The following is a 16,131-nucleotide window of genomic DNA, read 5'->3' as shown; positions in this document are numbered from 1 at the left end:
CCGACGTATCGATAATTTCTTATGTTCCATGCCACATTATTGATGATATCTACATGTTTTATGCATACTTTATGTCATATTTATGCATTTTCCGGCACTAACCTATTAACGAGATGCCGAAGAGCCGCTTGTTTTTCTGCTGTTTTTGGTTTCAGAAATCCTACAAAGGAAATATTCTCGGAATTGGACGAAATCAACACCCAGGGGCCTATTTTTACACGAAGCTTCCAGAAGACCGGAGGGGAGACGAAGTGGGGCCACGGGGCGCCGCCACACTAGGGCGGCGCAGCCTAGAGGGGGCCCGCGCGGCCCTAGCGTGCGGGGCCCCCGTGACTCTCCCGACTCCGCCCTTCCGCCTACTTAAAGCCTCCGTCGCGAAACCCCCAGTAACGAGAGCCACGATATGGAAAACCTTACTGAGGCGCCGCCGCCGCCAATCCCATCTCGGGGGATTCAGGAGATCGCCTCCGGCACCCTACCGGAGAGGGGAATCATCTCCCGGAGGACTCTTCACCGCCATGGTCGCCTCCGGAGTGATGAGTGAGTAGTTCACCCCTGGACTGTGGGTCCATAGCAGTAGCTAGATGGTCGTCTTCTCCTTATGTGCTTCATTGTTGGATCTTGTGAGCTGCCTAACATGATCAAGATCATCTATCTGTAATGCTATATGTTGTGTTTGTCGGGATCCGATGGATAGAGAATATTATGTTATGTTGATTATCAATCTATTACCTATGTGTTGTTTATGATCTTGCATGCTCTCCGTTATTAGTAGAGGCTCTGGCCAAGTTTTTACTCTTAACTCCAAGAGGGAGTATTTATGCTCGATAGTGGGTTCATGCCTCCATTAAATCTGGGACAGTGACAGAAAGTTCTAAGGTTGTGGATGTGCTGTTGCCACTAGGGATAAAACATTGATGCTATGTCTGAGGATATAGTTATTGATTACATTACGCACCATACTTAATGCAATTGTCTATTGTTTGCAACTTAATACTGGAAGGGGTTCGGATGATAACCTGAAGGTGGACTTTTTAGGCATAGATGCATGCTGGATAGCGGTCTATGTACTTTGTCGTAATGCCCAATTAAATCTCACTATACTTATCATATCATGTATGTGCATTGTCATGCCCTCTCTATTTGTCAATTTCCCGACTGTAATTTGTTCACCCAACATGCTATTTATCTTATGGGAGAGACACCTCTAGTGACCTGTGGACCCCGGTCCATTCTTTTACATCGAATACAATCTACTGCAATATTTGTTCTTTACTATTTTCTGCAAACAATCATCATCCACACTATACATCTAATCCTTTGTTACAGCAAGCTGGTGAGATTGACAACCTCACTGTTTCGTTGGGGCAAAGTACTTTGGTTGTGTTGTGCAGGTTCCACGTTGGCGCCGGAATCCCTGGTGTTGCGCCGCACTACATCCCGCCACCAACAACCTTCAACGTGCTTCTTGGCTCCTACTGGTTCGATAAACCTTGGTTTCTTTCTGAGGGAAAACTTGCTACTGTGTGCATCATACCTTCCTCTTGGGGTTCCCAACGAACGTGTGTGTTACACGCCATCACCCCCCCCCCCCCCGTGGTTTCTAGGTTTTGGGGCCATCGTCGAGGCCCTCTATAAAATGAGTCTAGGGGTGTTTTTTCTCCATCCCAAATTATTTTTGGGTTTGGGAGCTGTTTTGTGTATGAACCATCGGTTACCCACTATTAACATACCTGGTGCAACGTAACTGGAAGCCCAAGATAATCTGGCAACTATGAAGTATTAAAAGCCCATGTTCCGGAATCCCGGCAAAGAGAGAAGCTTTCCCACTTCGTTATCTTGGGCTACCTCTTACGGTTAGATGCCTCAAGAGGGGAGACATTCAACACCTCGAGGACAAATGTGCCGGGAAGCTACCAAATTGGAATGGAAAATACATCACCACGGTGGGTCGTGCCGCTCTTGTCAAGTCCGTCATTGCCTCTCACGCGATCTACTACTTAACGCCGCTATCTATTCCGGCGAGCACAATTGCATTCATCAACAAGATTGAGCGTGCTTTCCTTTGGTCCGCAAAAGACCACACTACGGGGGCGAAATGCAAAGTGAATTGGGAACTTGTGTGTTGGCCAAAGAAGCATGGGGGCCTTGGCATCTTGCACATGGACAAGTTCGCAACGGCTCTTCGTCTTCGGTGGCCTTGGCTTGAATGGAAGGACCCTACTAAGATTTGGGCGGGATCCGGGAACCCTTGCACGGAGCAAGACATGGAGCTATTCTATACCGCCACTATCATTACGGTTGGAAATGGAAAGAAGACCCCCTTTTGGCATGCCCCTTGGCTTGAAGGGAAAAGGCCAATTGATATTGCGCCTTTGATTTTTGCCTCCTCCAAGCGGAAAAAGTGGAAGGTGGTGCAAGCTTTGCATCAAAACGCATGGATTCAAAAGATTGATTTTGATCAAGACTTCTCCTTCTTGCACCTCTCACAATTTATCGAGCTTTCAAGCCTCATTGACAATTTCCAACTTCAAGCCAACATCGAGGATGATATCTCTTGGAGGCTAACGGAAAATGGGCAATACTCCACAAAGTCCGCATATGAGGTGCAATTCTTAGGGACTACTTTCTCAACGCTCCACAAGTCGGTTTGAAAGGTTTGGGCTCCTCCCAAAATTAAGTTCTTCGCTTGGCTTGCAAATCAAAATAGGATTTGGATGGCCGACCGATTAGCTAAGCGTGGATGGCAAAATTGTGGTCTTTGTCCTCTTTGTAAGCGTTGCACCGAGTCTGTCGATCATCTTTTGGTGCATTGCCGCTTTACCTCAAGGCTTTGGGTTAAGGCTAAGGAGTGGTTGGGTCTTCCTTCTATCCAAACCGACAATTGGGCGGACCTCTCCTTCCCGGAGTGGTGGAACCTCATGGCTACGGGGCATAGCCACAAAGGGTTGGCCACGCTCTCCATGCTCATCATTTGGGAAGTTTGGAATGAAGAAATGATAGGGTTTTTAAGAGCAACACTACTAGGAAAAAGCCTATAGGTGGAGGCAAGTGGTGCCGGCGCACCACCTTGGACGTGCGCCGGTGGAAACAGTTGCCGGCGCACCACTTTGCAGCCGCGCCAGCGATGCAGGACTACTGCCAGCGCACCTCCGGAAAAGACGCGCCGGGGAAAAATCCTGGCATGGCCGCGGCCGATTCGGGCCAGGCCCAAGAATCATTGCCGGCGCACCAACCCAGGGGTGCGCCGGCGGAAAAAATGCGCTATTTCCGGCGCACCCCTGGGCTGGTGCGCCGGCAATGATTCTTGGGCCTGGCCCGGGGGTGATATAGCCGAAAGGGCTATGTGCTGCCAGCGCACCCATGCCCTGGTGCGCCGGCAGTAACCTTGGCAGTTATTTCTGCTCAACAACCACTCCCCCCACTACTACCACTCCACTCCTCCACACAAACCCGAGCCTTCTCCCAACCCAGCTCATTTTTGCCCATTTCTATCCCCAATTTCACCAATTTGACCAAACAAAATCATATTTTTTGAGCAAATCTTCCCTTCCTACATGCATCTCCCACACCCCCCTATGTAGATCTAGATCTACTATCCCGCATTGACCGCTCAATCTAGATCTAGATCTAGAAAGTCGGCTTCCATACGTCGTGGTAGCGGCGCGACGTCTCGATCTCATTGACGAATATATCAAACAAATAGGTGATTAATGAACAAATTGAGGAATGAAATCGACGTATGTTGGACATTTGAAGCAAAGCTCTCGTGTGTGGCATATATGTATGTTGTGCTTGTGCTTGTGTGTGTTGGCGTTGAAAATGAGTTGCCAACGTTGGGCCGAAATTTTGATTCTTTAAGTTTCAGTTTCGGCACATTTCTGGCGCTCCTATGTCCTACCGTGTAGGAAGTTCATGCCGAAATTTTCCGTGAAAACTATCGACTGATGCATGGTTCTAATCAATTATGTAATCTTACCATGCAGGTGATAATGGTTATCGAGATGAGTGAAAGCATCGTGATGAGATATCTGAAACACGCGATCATCTACATGTATGAAAATAACCGCACGGAGGTATTGTGTCCGTGCCGGAGATGCAAACGAGGGAAATGGTTTGACCCGTATTCAGGCAAATTGCAGGGGCACCTGCTCACTAATGGTTTCATGCATGGACACACTCAATGGATGAGTGATGATGGTGCGGAGGTCAATGGGGCGACGACGGCAGGTGGTAATAATGGCCGGCAAGAAGGAGGGCATCATGATATTGATGACGATGAAGAGTTTGTCGCACAGGACGATAACCTTGACGACGACGAAGAGGTGCCGCTAGCTTCAGTCGTGCGGGACCCTCATCTTCAAGATCTGCTTCTCGAAAAGACGAAAGGCGCCAAGCGGAAATCAAAGCTTGAGCAACTCGAGATAGACTCGAATACTCCGTTGTACGACTCAGGTCGCGGGTTGGGGGAGTCTCGCTTGAGAGTAGCTCTCGATGTGCTGCAGATGAAGGCGAAACACGGATGGACGGACATAAGCGTCGACGACATCCTGGAATACGTGAAAGATCTCCTTCCTGCCGGGAACACGTGTCCTGGTAGTCTACCGAGGCCAAGAGAATCACGTGCCCTCTCGACTTACCCCACGAAAAGTATCACGCCTGCATCAACGACTGTATCATGTATCGCAAGGAGCACATGGACAAGACCAAATGTCCTGTGTGTGAAGCTGAACGGTACAAGAAAGGGAAGAAGAAAGCTCCTCGGAAAGTTGTGTGGTACTTCCCGCTCGCCCCCCGGCTTCAACGGTTCTACGCGGACCGCAAGGAAGCAAAGCTCATGCGCTGGCACGCAGAAAGAAAGGAGGCAGTGTTGAATGATGAAGAGCGGATTGAGCACCCAGTGCTGACGCACCCTTCGGATGCAAGCCAGTGGAAAGCATTAGACAATGAATTCGGAAGTTTTGGGGCAGATCCCAGAAACATCAGGTTGGGTGCGAGCACGGACGGATTCAATCCGTTCGGAAACCAGAGCAGCACACATAGCACATGGCCCGTGTTTGTATGGATCTACAACCTCCCGCCCTGGCTGTGCATGAAGAGGAAGTACATACAGATGAGTATGCTAATTCAAGGGCCGACACAGCCAGGAAACGATATCAACATGTATCTCGAACTATTAAAGGAGGAGCTTGAAACGTTGTGGGCAGAGGAAGGGGTAGATACATGGGACGCCGTCGCGGAAGAATATTTCCCTTTGAGAGCCGCGTTGATCACGACGGTGCAGGACTACCTCGGATACGGTTACATTTCGTGCCAGGTGTGCCATGGACACAAGGCATGTGTCAGGTGCATGGAAGAGACGATGTTTTTGCAGCTTGGTAAGGATCCCGGCTCTTCGAAAACAATTTACATGGGGCATCAAAGGTGGCTACAGAAGACTGACCCGTGGAGAAAGCGTGGAGATCTGTTCGATGGTACAAATGAACCCCGAGGACCTCCACGTAAGAAGAGCGGCAAAGAGATCGATACATTACTGAAAGGTTGGAAGGAGTGCCCTGTGCTGGGAAAGATTCGTCAAAAGCCTGGAGAGAAGAAGAAGAAAAAGGAAACGACGCCGCTCATTGGTGTATGGAAAAGGAGGTCCGTGTTTTGGGACTTGCCGTACTGGAAAATTCTCGATACACCTCACTGCCTTGATGTCATGCATATTACAAAGAACATGTACGAGAGCTTGCTTGGCACTCTTCTCAACATGCCGGACCGGACCAAAGATGGGCCGAAAGCAAGACACGACCTGAAAGTTTTGGGCATCAGGGAAGAGCTTCAGATCCCGCCGGCCCAAGAGGGACAGTCGGAGGAGGAGGCGGACGGCGGTCAGAAGTGGAAAAGGATTAAGCAGCCAGACTATTACTGTCCCCCCTCCTGCTTCACTTTTAGTCCGGCCGAGGTCGATCAATTTTTCAATTGCCTTCTAGGAGTCAGAGTGCCCTTCGGTTACTCCGGGCTAATAAGCAGATACATGGACCCCAAGAAACGAAACTTCAGCGGCATGAAGTCTCATGACTGTCACGTGATGATGACGCAGATTCTTCCGGTTGCAATCCGAGGTATAATGGATGACCATGTCCGTGCAACGCTGATCGGGCTCAGAACTTCTTCGACGTCATAACTCGGAAGTCGATAAGCGTGAAGAAACTCGCAAGGCTCCAGGAAGAGATCGTGGTGATCCTATGTGAGCTTGAGATGTACTTCCCGCCTGCATTCTTTGACGTGATGGTCCATCTGTTGGTCCATATCATGGATGATATCGTCAGTCTAGGGCCGGCATTCTTACACAACATGATGTCGTTTGAAACAATGAATGGGGTCATTAAAGGATACGTTCGTAACAGGTGACATCCGGATGGAAGCATCGTCCAGGGCTGGCTCACCGAAGAGTGCATCTCTTTCTGCACGAATTATCTAGACATCGAGGACCCTGTTGGTTTGCCTCAAAACAAGCACCTCCGCAGGTTCGAGGGAGTAGGCCACAAAAATGGAAGGAAGGAACTGCACGTGCACATGTCTGGTCGGACTTCCGACTTTGACATGGCCAACTTAGTAGCGCTACAACATATTGACTTGATCGATCCTTGGTTGAAAGAGCACAAAACCATGATAGAGAACAGTGGCAAGCCGATGATGACGGAAGCAGAAATATACAGAGAGCACAACTCCTCTTTCGCGCGCTGGTTCAAAGACCACATTGATGCTAATCCCCCACCAATGGATTCTGACAAGGATAAACTAGTATTGGCCTTGTCACATGGCCCCGCGCCCAACATCATGACTTACCAAGCGTACGACATCAACGGGTACACATTCTACACGGGTGACGTAAAGACTAGATACTACGGAAGAATCGAGGAAATCTGGGAGCTTAGCTACGCTGGGGAGAAAGTGCCGATGTTCCGTATCAGATGGGCTAAGAGTGTCACAAAAGAAGACCGGTATTTCACCACCATGTTTCTACCCGAAGCCAACAAATCAAAGTCCACGAACGCCACCGCGCAGAATGAGCCATGGGTACTGGCGGAACACATGCACCAATGCTTCTTCATAACCGACCCATCCAGGCCTAGCCGTGTTATCGTGAGGAGAGGCAAGAGGACCATCGTCGGAATGGATGGAGTCGCCAACGAGGAAGACTTCGAAGGACAAGTCGGAGACCCAATGATGGAAGAATCCGAGGACGAAGACACAACATACACCACAAGAAGAAGCAGGACCACGCTACCGAGGTCAGGTCGACCCTTCAAAAGAAGAAGTCACGACACGGGGCTAAATTATTCAACGACGAGCAAGAAAAGCAAGAAGAAAGCGAAACACTCTTCTCAATCGATGATGTAAAACTTTATTTGCAATCTATAACTCATATTTTGTGTAATTCATAACTACTCATATGGTCATGGCCAATATTTTATGTATGACTAATTAATATTGTGTTGGTCAATATTTTGTGTATGTAATATATAACTCATATTTTTTGTAATGCCTAATTAAGATTTTGAAATTGTTTTTGCATATATAACTCATGCATATTTCTTGGCTATTATCTTGAAAAGATAAGAACATAAATATAATAGAAAAGGCCAGAAAATAAATAAAGAAAAACAAAAGAAAATATGAGTTGGGGAGGATTGCATGTGATCTGGGCCAAGTCCCAAGTATACACGGACTAGACTTATTGCCGGCGCACCAGGGCTTTGGTGTGCCGGGGGTCCACCTGTCCCCGGCGCACCAAAGCCCTGGTGCGTCGGCAATAAGTCTAGTCCGTGTATACTTGGGACTTAACCGCACGCCGACTCGATTTCTCCTTCTTCCCCATTCCTTCGACGCCGCCAGAACCCTAGCTAACCGCCGCCGCCCTGCACCTGCCCCCGTGCCGCCGAGCCGCCGAGCCGCCGAGAGGAGGAGGAGCAGGCGTCTTCACACCGTCGCCACTGGAGGAGGAGGAGGGCATCGCACGCGGAGCAGGAGGAGGGCGTCGCACGCGTGCCGGCCACCGTCACCACCGTCGGTAAGAACCGCCCTCTCCCTTCCCCTCTTCCTTCCCCAACGCCGCCAGGACCTCCTCCACCTCCCCTCCCCTCCCCTTCTTCCTTCCCCTCTCCCTTCCCCTCTCCCTGCCTCCGAAATTGGTATTGGTTTAGTTCTTGCAGTTCTTGCAGTAGCCCTAACGAAATTGCTATTAGGGTTCTTGCAATTCTTGCAGTAGCCCTAATGAAATTGCAAATGAAAATGTAGTAATTTTTAAATGAACCATATTGCAATTTCCTTGTTCAAATTGGAAATAGGGTTCTCTGGTTTGAATTTGTTCAACCCTAAACCAATTGGTTCTCTGGTTTGAAAAAATTGGCAATTGTTTGGTTTAGTTAAATGCAAATAGGGTGGTTTAGCTAGCAGTAGGTTTCAATTTTTGAATGCTAAAAATTGGTTTCAAATTCTAGCAGTAGGTTTCAATTTTTCATTATAAGTTATACATAAAATTTTGAATGCTAGCAGTAGGTTTCATTTAATTGATTTAGTTAAATGCTAAAAATTGTTCTCTTGTTTTGGTGATATAGAAATAACTAAATGAAAAATTCTAGCAGTAGGAGTAGCTAGTATTAGTAGGTTTAGTTGATAAAATTTGTTCTCTGGTTGGAATTTGTTAGAGAATGCTAAAAATGTGTTCTCTGGTTTGAATTTGTTAGTTGAAAAATCCTAAAATGCTATTTCTCTTAGAGAATGCTATTTCTCAGGTTTTAATTTGTTCTCTGGTTTGAAAAAGGAAAATGAAATGCTAGTTGGAGAAGAACTAGGCAGTAGGAAGTATTCCATTCTTGATTAAATGAAAATGAAAATGAATTTGTTCTCTAGTTTGAAAAAAAATAAAATGAAATGCAAAATGCAGTAGCTTGGTTTAGATGAAATACTTGGTTTGAAGTGCAGTGCTACTGCTACTAATTTCTGAAATATTTGAAGTGCAGTGCTACTGCTACTAATTTCTGAAATATTTGAAGTGCAGTGCTATTGCTAGGTAATTAATGCTATGCTACCTCGTATTGATTCTCTGGTTTGCAATTTTGACAGAGCACTAAAATGAATTCATTCTCTGGTTTGGTGCACATGACAAGACATGGTGTGTCTGAAAATGCTTGCAATATTCCATTTGTTTAGGTAAATAAGCAGTAGGTAAAGAAGCAGCATGTTTAGTTCACTATACCATTTATAAAATGCCCAGAAAATGCTAGCATCTTGACTGGTGTTCTCTGGTTTAAAAATGCTACTGCATTTATTCTTTGGATCAATGGATCAAAAAAGAAAGAATGCTAGTGGGCTCCTTTGGTTCTGTAAACATAATTTTAGAAGTACAAATACTGGGCCAGATTTGATGTTAACTGTATACATATATACATATATTCATGCATGCTCACTGGTTGTAAATAAATTTTAGCAAATTTTACTTGATGGATTCTTGTGAGCTTTAGATTATGGTTATTTAGTTCATAAATGATTTGTGCTGATGGTTTACATGAAAAATTCAGTAGCTACTGGTATAAAAAATGATGAAATGAACACTTTAGGGTTTAATTCATTCTCTGGTTCATTTAAAACAAAATGAAAATGATGTACATGGTTCTCTGGAAATGAATTGGGGTTTTTTATTATAGTGGAAATGCTACTGGTGGTATTTAAATGCTGATGCTATGCATGTTGCTGTTATGGTTATGGTTATGGTGATGGTTGAGCTAAATGAACATGCTGATTATGGTGATGGTTGAGCTCCGGTGAAAATGAAGTTGTTATATATATGTTTGCATTTCTGTTACAGGGATTGAGTTGCTATTGAGTGCCGGAATGTCGATTCATTTCCGTTCCGGCAATTCTAGCACTCGGCATGACCAATTTTTAGCAAAGGTCATGCCGAATTTTTCCGTGAATTCTAACTCTTTTTCATCTTCTATTAGTGCAAGCCACCATGGCGTCTCAAGAACAGTTAGAGGAGCACTACAATAGGCACTTCTTTAGGACGGAGGAGGATGCCGAGGCCGCTGGTGTTGGCGGCGACGAGGACCATGAGATGGAGGATGCCGCTGGGGGTAGTGCCGACGAGCCAAGCGGAAACGAGGCAAGCGACGCCGCCGGGGGTAGTACCTATGCGCCAAGCGGCGACGAGGCAACCGGCGCCGCCGGGGGTGGCGGCGAGACAAGCGGTGACGATACTAGCGGCGCCGCCGGGAGTAGTGGCACCGGGACAAGTGGTTCCAAGAGGCCGCGGAAGTCAAGGCGCCAAAACACGGTCGCCACCGGCAGAGACACAATCAAAGAGGTGGACCCCGCCAGTTGTTTGCCGGTGGAGCCTAAGGATGTTGCCAAGGGGTACGGCAACCAACTGGCATGTATCCTCCGAGAGGTCGTCAATCTCAACGAGACGGACCTCCGAGCTGAGAACAAAGTGCCTTTGCGAGCCCAGCTCATTGCGAGGTTGCACGCACGATACAACTTCCTAGGCGACTACGCCTCCAGTCATCAAACCAACAACATTGTGAACTCACAAGCCCTCCTGAAGTTCACCAAACACCTTAGCAGCTATAAGTACATGGTGCGGAAGCTGATTGCTGAGGGCAAAGGTTTCGAAGAGGTCCACTCCGCCTTTCCGCATGTCTCCCAGGCGGACTTTGATGCTTTTGTGGCCAATGAAGAGCTACAAGCAACCAAGAATCGCAAGTTGTGGGGGAAGGAAATGCGGGAGCTTAACATCGGCAACCACAACCTTGGGAGCCATGGGTACGAGGGAAAGGAGCCCTATTGGGCGAAGGAGGATGAGGCGTATGTAAATGCCGGCATTGAGAATCCCTGGCTCAAGTACAAGGACCCGCTTGAAAGAAGATTCATAAGGTCCCGGTACCATAAGAAGAAACTAAACGGGAACTTATCACGGACCCGAAGGTCGTAACCGACATAATTTTGTTCACGAACGACAAGAAGGTCCTGGCGTTGGAGAAAAAACTGGTAAGCAATTTACCGGTTTAATTAGATCAAGTATCGTTCATATAATAGTAGCAACATTTCTAAATGGTTCGCGTTTCTTCCGCAGGAAGAAGAAAGACAAAGACTTTCTCAATGTGACGAAGGCTCCTCCTCCCAGGCGTCGACGGGCAGGGTAGCCTGGGACAAGCCTCTCGTACGGGCGCTAAACATCGTTAATGAGCATTCACCGACGAGAAGGCCGCATAGAGGCCGTGTGGCTGGCACCGGTACAGGCTACAAGCATGGTCACTACGGCTTGTCGTCTGCGGCCGATAAAAATGCGCGCAGTGAGAGGAAGCAGCGGGAGGCGGAGGAAATGAGGGAGTCAATCCTAGCCCAAGTCCAAGCTGGTTTGGTACCGCAACTGGTACCGCAACTCAAAGCTACGCTCGTACCTGAAGTCAAAGCTGAAGTCGCCGCTTCAGTCCAAGCAGATTTCGACGCTCTACACGCGTGGTATGAGGGTGGCAAACAAGCCCCCCCCCCCCCCCCCCGAAAATGCAAGTGGTTAGCTTCGACGGCAGCAACTCGATGGCACCGCCGTCCGCCGGCAATGACAATGTTATAATGGAGACTCCTCCGGCCGCCGGCAATGTCGCTGGTGCTAGGGATTCACCGTCCATGCCGGGTAGCAGCCCCTCCGTCACTTGCACGCCCGCCGCCGCATGTGCCAGCCCGTCGACATTAGCCGAGCTCAACGCCCTCACGGTAATTAACTAATGTGTACATCAAGTTAATATATTAGTTTCGTCATCCTTGCCCTCTCTCTAACGCCATACACATGTTCTCGCAGGCGCTCTCAACGCCATGCACCTTCGTGATGAGAGTAAACGACGAACTCAAAGACGTCGCGAGGGGGTCCATCCTTCGGCCCCTGGATAAGAAGTGGCACACACGAGATATGGATGATGACGTTTACCGGGTTGAAGTGGATCGGGCGTTACCGGGCTATGAGGATTTGTTTCCTCCTAATCAACCGCATGGTGCCGATGACGATAGCCCGTTGAATCTGGCCTCACTGAAGGGTTGGGTACTGCTATGGCCGAAGACCCTAATTAGGATCAACACCTACTCTGTTGGAAATATGCCCAAGAGGCAATAATAAAAGTGGTTATTATATATCTTTATGTTTATGATAAATGTTTATATACCATGCTATAATTGTATTAACCGAAACATTGATACATGTGTGTTATGTAAACAAACAAATGAGTCCCTAGTAAGCCTCTTAACTAGCTTGTTGATTAATAGATGATTAGTTTCATAATCATGAACATTGGATGTTATTAATGACAAGGTTATATCATTATATGAATGATGTAATGGACACACCCAATTAAGCGTAGCATAAGATCACGTCATTAAGTTATTTGCTATAAGCTTTCGATACATCGTTACCTAGTCCTTATGACCATGAGATCATGTAAATCACTTATGCCGGAAAGGTACTTTGATTACATCAAACACCACTGCGTAAATGGGTGGTTATAAAGGTGGGATTAAGTATCCGGAAAGTATGAGTTGAGGCATATGGATCAATAGTGGGATTTGTCCATCCCGATGACGGATAGATATACTCTGGGCCCTCTCGGTGGAATGTCGTCTAATGTCTTGCAAGCATATGAATAAGTTCATAAGAGACTACATACCACGGTACGAGTAAAGAGTACTTGTCAGGAGACGAGGTTGAACAAGGTATAGAGTGATACCGATGATCAAACCTCGGACAAGTAAAATATCGCGTGACAAAGGGAATTGGTATCGTATGTGAATGGTTCATTCGATCACTAAGTCATCGTTGAATATGTGGGAGCCATTATGGATCTCCAGATCCCGCTATTGGTTATTGGTCGGAGTGAGTACTCAACCATGTCCGCATAGTTCGCGAACCGTAGGGTGACACGCTTAAAGTTGGATGCTGAAATGGTAGAACTTGAATAAGGAATGGAGTTCGAATATTTGTTCGAAGTCCCGGATGAGATCCCGGACATCGCGAGGAGTTCCGGAATGGTCCGGAGAATAAGATTCATATATAGGATGTCATTTTATGTGTTTGAAAATGATCCGGTGCATTTATGCAAGGTTCTAGAAGGTTCTAGAAAAATCCGGAAGAAAGTCACTTTGGAAGGCGGAGTCCCGAAGGGACTCCACCAACATGGCCGGCCAACCCTAGGGGGTGGAGTCCCAGGTGGACTCCACCTAAGGTGGCCGGCCACCCCCTCCCAAGGGAAGGTGGGAATCCCACCTCTAGTGGGAGTCCTAGCTTGGGTAGGTTTCATGTGATATGGAAGGTTTTGGTTTGGGGTCTTATTCGAAGACTTGTAGACCAACTCTTGGGTGTTCCACCTATATAATGAGGGCCAAGGGGAGGGGGCCGGCCACCACAAAGCCACAAGCTGGCCGCACCCCATAGAGGCCGGCCACCCCCTCTCCCCAAACCCTAGCCGCCCCACTCCTCCTTCTTCCCCGCACACTTAGCGAAGCTCCGCCGGGATTCTCCACCGCCACCGACACCACGCCGTCGTGCTGTCGGATTCAAGAGGAGCTACTACTTCCGCTGCCCGCTGGAACGGGGAGGTGGACGTCGTCTTCATCAATAACCGAACGTGTGACCGAGTACGGAGGTGCTGCCCGTTCGTGGCGCCGTGATCAAGATCTTCTACGCGCTTTTGCAAGCGGCAAGTGAACGTCTACCGCAGCAACAAGAGCCTCATCTTGTAGGCTTTGGAATCTCTTCAAGGGTGAGACTCGACAATCCCCTCGTTGTTACCGTCTTCTAGATTGCATCTTGGCTTGGATTTCGTGTTCGCGGTAGGAAAATTTTTGTTTTCTATGCTACGTTATCCTACAGTGGTATCAGAGCCGTGTCTATGCATAGATGGTTGCACGAGTAGAACACAATGGTTTTGTGGGCGTTGATGCTTTTGTTATCTTTAGTTTGAGTACTTTGCATCTTTGTGGCATAGTGGGATGAAGCGGCTCGGGCTAACTTTACATGACCGCGTTCATGAGATTTGCTCCACGCTCGACATGCAACTTGTATTGCATAAGTGGCTTTGCGGGTGTCTGTCTCTCCTACTATAGTGAAGATTCAATTTACTCTTCTATTGACAACACTAGTATCACCGTTGTGGTTCATGTTCGTAGGTAGATTGGATCTTACTCGAAAACCCTAAACCACGTAAAAATATGCAAACCAAATTAGAGAACGTCTAACTTGTTTTTGCAGGGTTTGGTGATTTGATATGGCCATAATGTGATGATGACTATGTATGAGATGACCATTATTGTATTGTGGCAACCGGCAGGAGCCTTATGGTTGTCTTTAAATTTCATGTTGAGTAGTATTTCAAAGTAGTTGTAATAGTTACTACATGGAGGACAATCATGAAGACGGCGCCATTGACCTTGGTGCTTCGCCGACGATGATGGAGATCATGCCCGTTGTTGATGGAGATCATGTCCGTGCTTTGGAGATGAAGATCAAAGGCACAAAGACAAAAGGGCCATATCATATCACATATGAACTGCATGTGATGTTAATCCTTTTATGCATCTTATTTTGCTTAGATCGCGACGGTAGCATTATAAGATGATCCCTCTCACTAAAATATCAAGATAATTAAGTGTTCATCCTTAGTAGCACCGTTGCCAAGACTTGTCGTTTCAAAGCATCTCGTGATGATCGGGTGTGATAGATTCAACAAGTGCATACAACGGGTGCAAGACAGTTTTGCACATGCGGATACTAAGGTGGCCTTGACGAGCCTAGCATGTACAGACATGGTCTCGGAACACGTGATACCGAAAGGTAGAGCATGAATCATATGATTGATATGATGAACACTTTGAGTGTTCGCCATTGAAGTTACATCTTGTCTCGTGATGATCGGACTTGGTGTGGTGGATTTGGTTCGTGTGATCACTAAGACAATGCGAGGGATATTGTTTTGAGTGGGAGTTCACCTAGTTTTTAATTATGTTGAATTAAAATTTGAACTCAATTTGTCATAAACATTAGTCTAAACTATTGCAAATATGTTGTAGATATGGCGTCCTCAATCAATTTTAACCAGTTCCTAGAGAAAGAAAAGCTTAAGAGCAACGGTAGCAACTTCACCGACTGGTTCCGTCATGTGAGGATCTTCCTCAATGGCGGAAATCTGCAATATGTGCTTGATGCACCGCTAGGTGACCCTCCTGCAGAAACTAAAACCGATGAAGTAAAGAATGTTTACGCGACTCGGAAAACTCAGTACTCTCAAGTTCAGTGTGCCATCCTATGCAGTCTGGAAGCCGATCTTCAAAAACGTTTTGAGCACCACGATCCACATGAGTTAATCAATGAGTTGAAGACTATCTTTGAAACTCATGCGGCCGTGGAATGCTATGAAGCATCGAAACACTTCTTCAGCTGCATGATGGAAGAAGGCAGCTCCGTTAGTGAGCACATGCTCGCCATGACCGGGCATGCGAAGAAACTCAGTGACTTGGGAATAGTGATTCCTAACAGACTGGGGATTAATCGTGTCCTTCAATCACTGCCACCTAGTTACAAGAACTTTGTGATGAACTACAATATGCAGAACATGAACAAAGAGTTACCTGAACTCTTCTCCATGCTGAAATCTGCTGAGATTGAAATCAAGAAAGAGCACCAAGTGTTGATGGTCAACAAAACCACCAGTTTCAAGAAACAGGGCAAGTCTAAGGGAAAATTCAAGAAGGGTGGCAAGAAATCTGCCACGCCTCCTGTGAAACCTAAGACTGGCCCTAAGCCTGATGCTGAGTGTTATTACTGCAAGGAGAAGGGACACTGGAAGCGTAATTGCTCCAAGTATTTGGCGGATCTGAAGAGCGGCCTTGTCAAGAAGAATAAAGAAGGTATATCTGATATACATGTTATAGATGTTTATCTTACTGGTTCTCGTACTAGTACCTAGGTATTTGATACTGGTTCGGTTGCTCATATTTGTAACTCGAAATAGGAACTAAAGAATAAACGAAGACTACTAAAGGATGAAGTGACCATGCGCGTTGGAAATGGATCCAAAGTCGATGTGATCGCTGTCGGCA

This window comes from Lolium perenne, chromosome 1 (genome assembly GCF_019359855.2).
Source record: "Lolium perenne isolate Kyuss_39 chromosome 1, Kyuss_2.0, whole genome shotgun sequence".
NCBI classification, from domain to species: domain Eukaryota; kingdom Viridiplantae; phylum Streptophyta; class Magnoliopsida; order Poales; family Poaceae; genus Lolium; species Lolium perenne.
The sequence above is the reverse complement of the archived record's forward strand: the minus strand, read 5'-3'. Positions refer to the sequence as shown.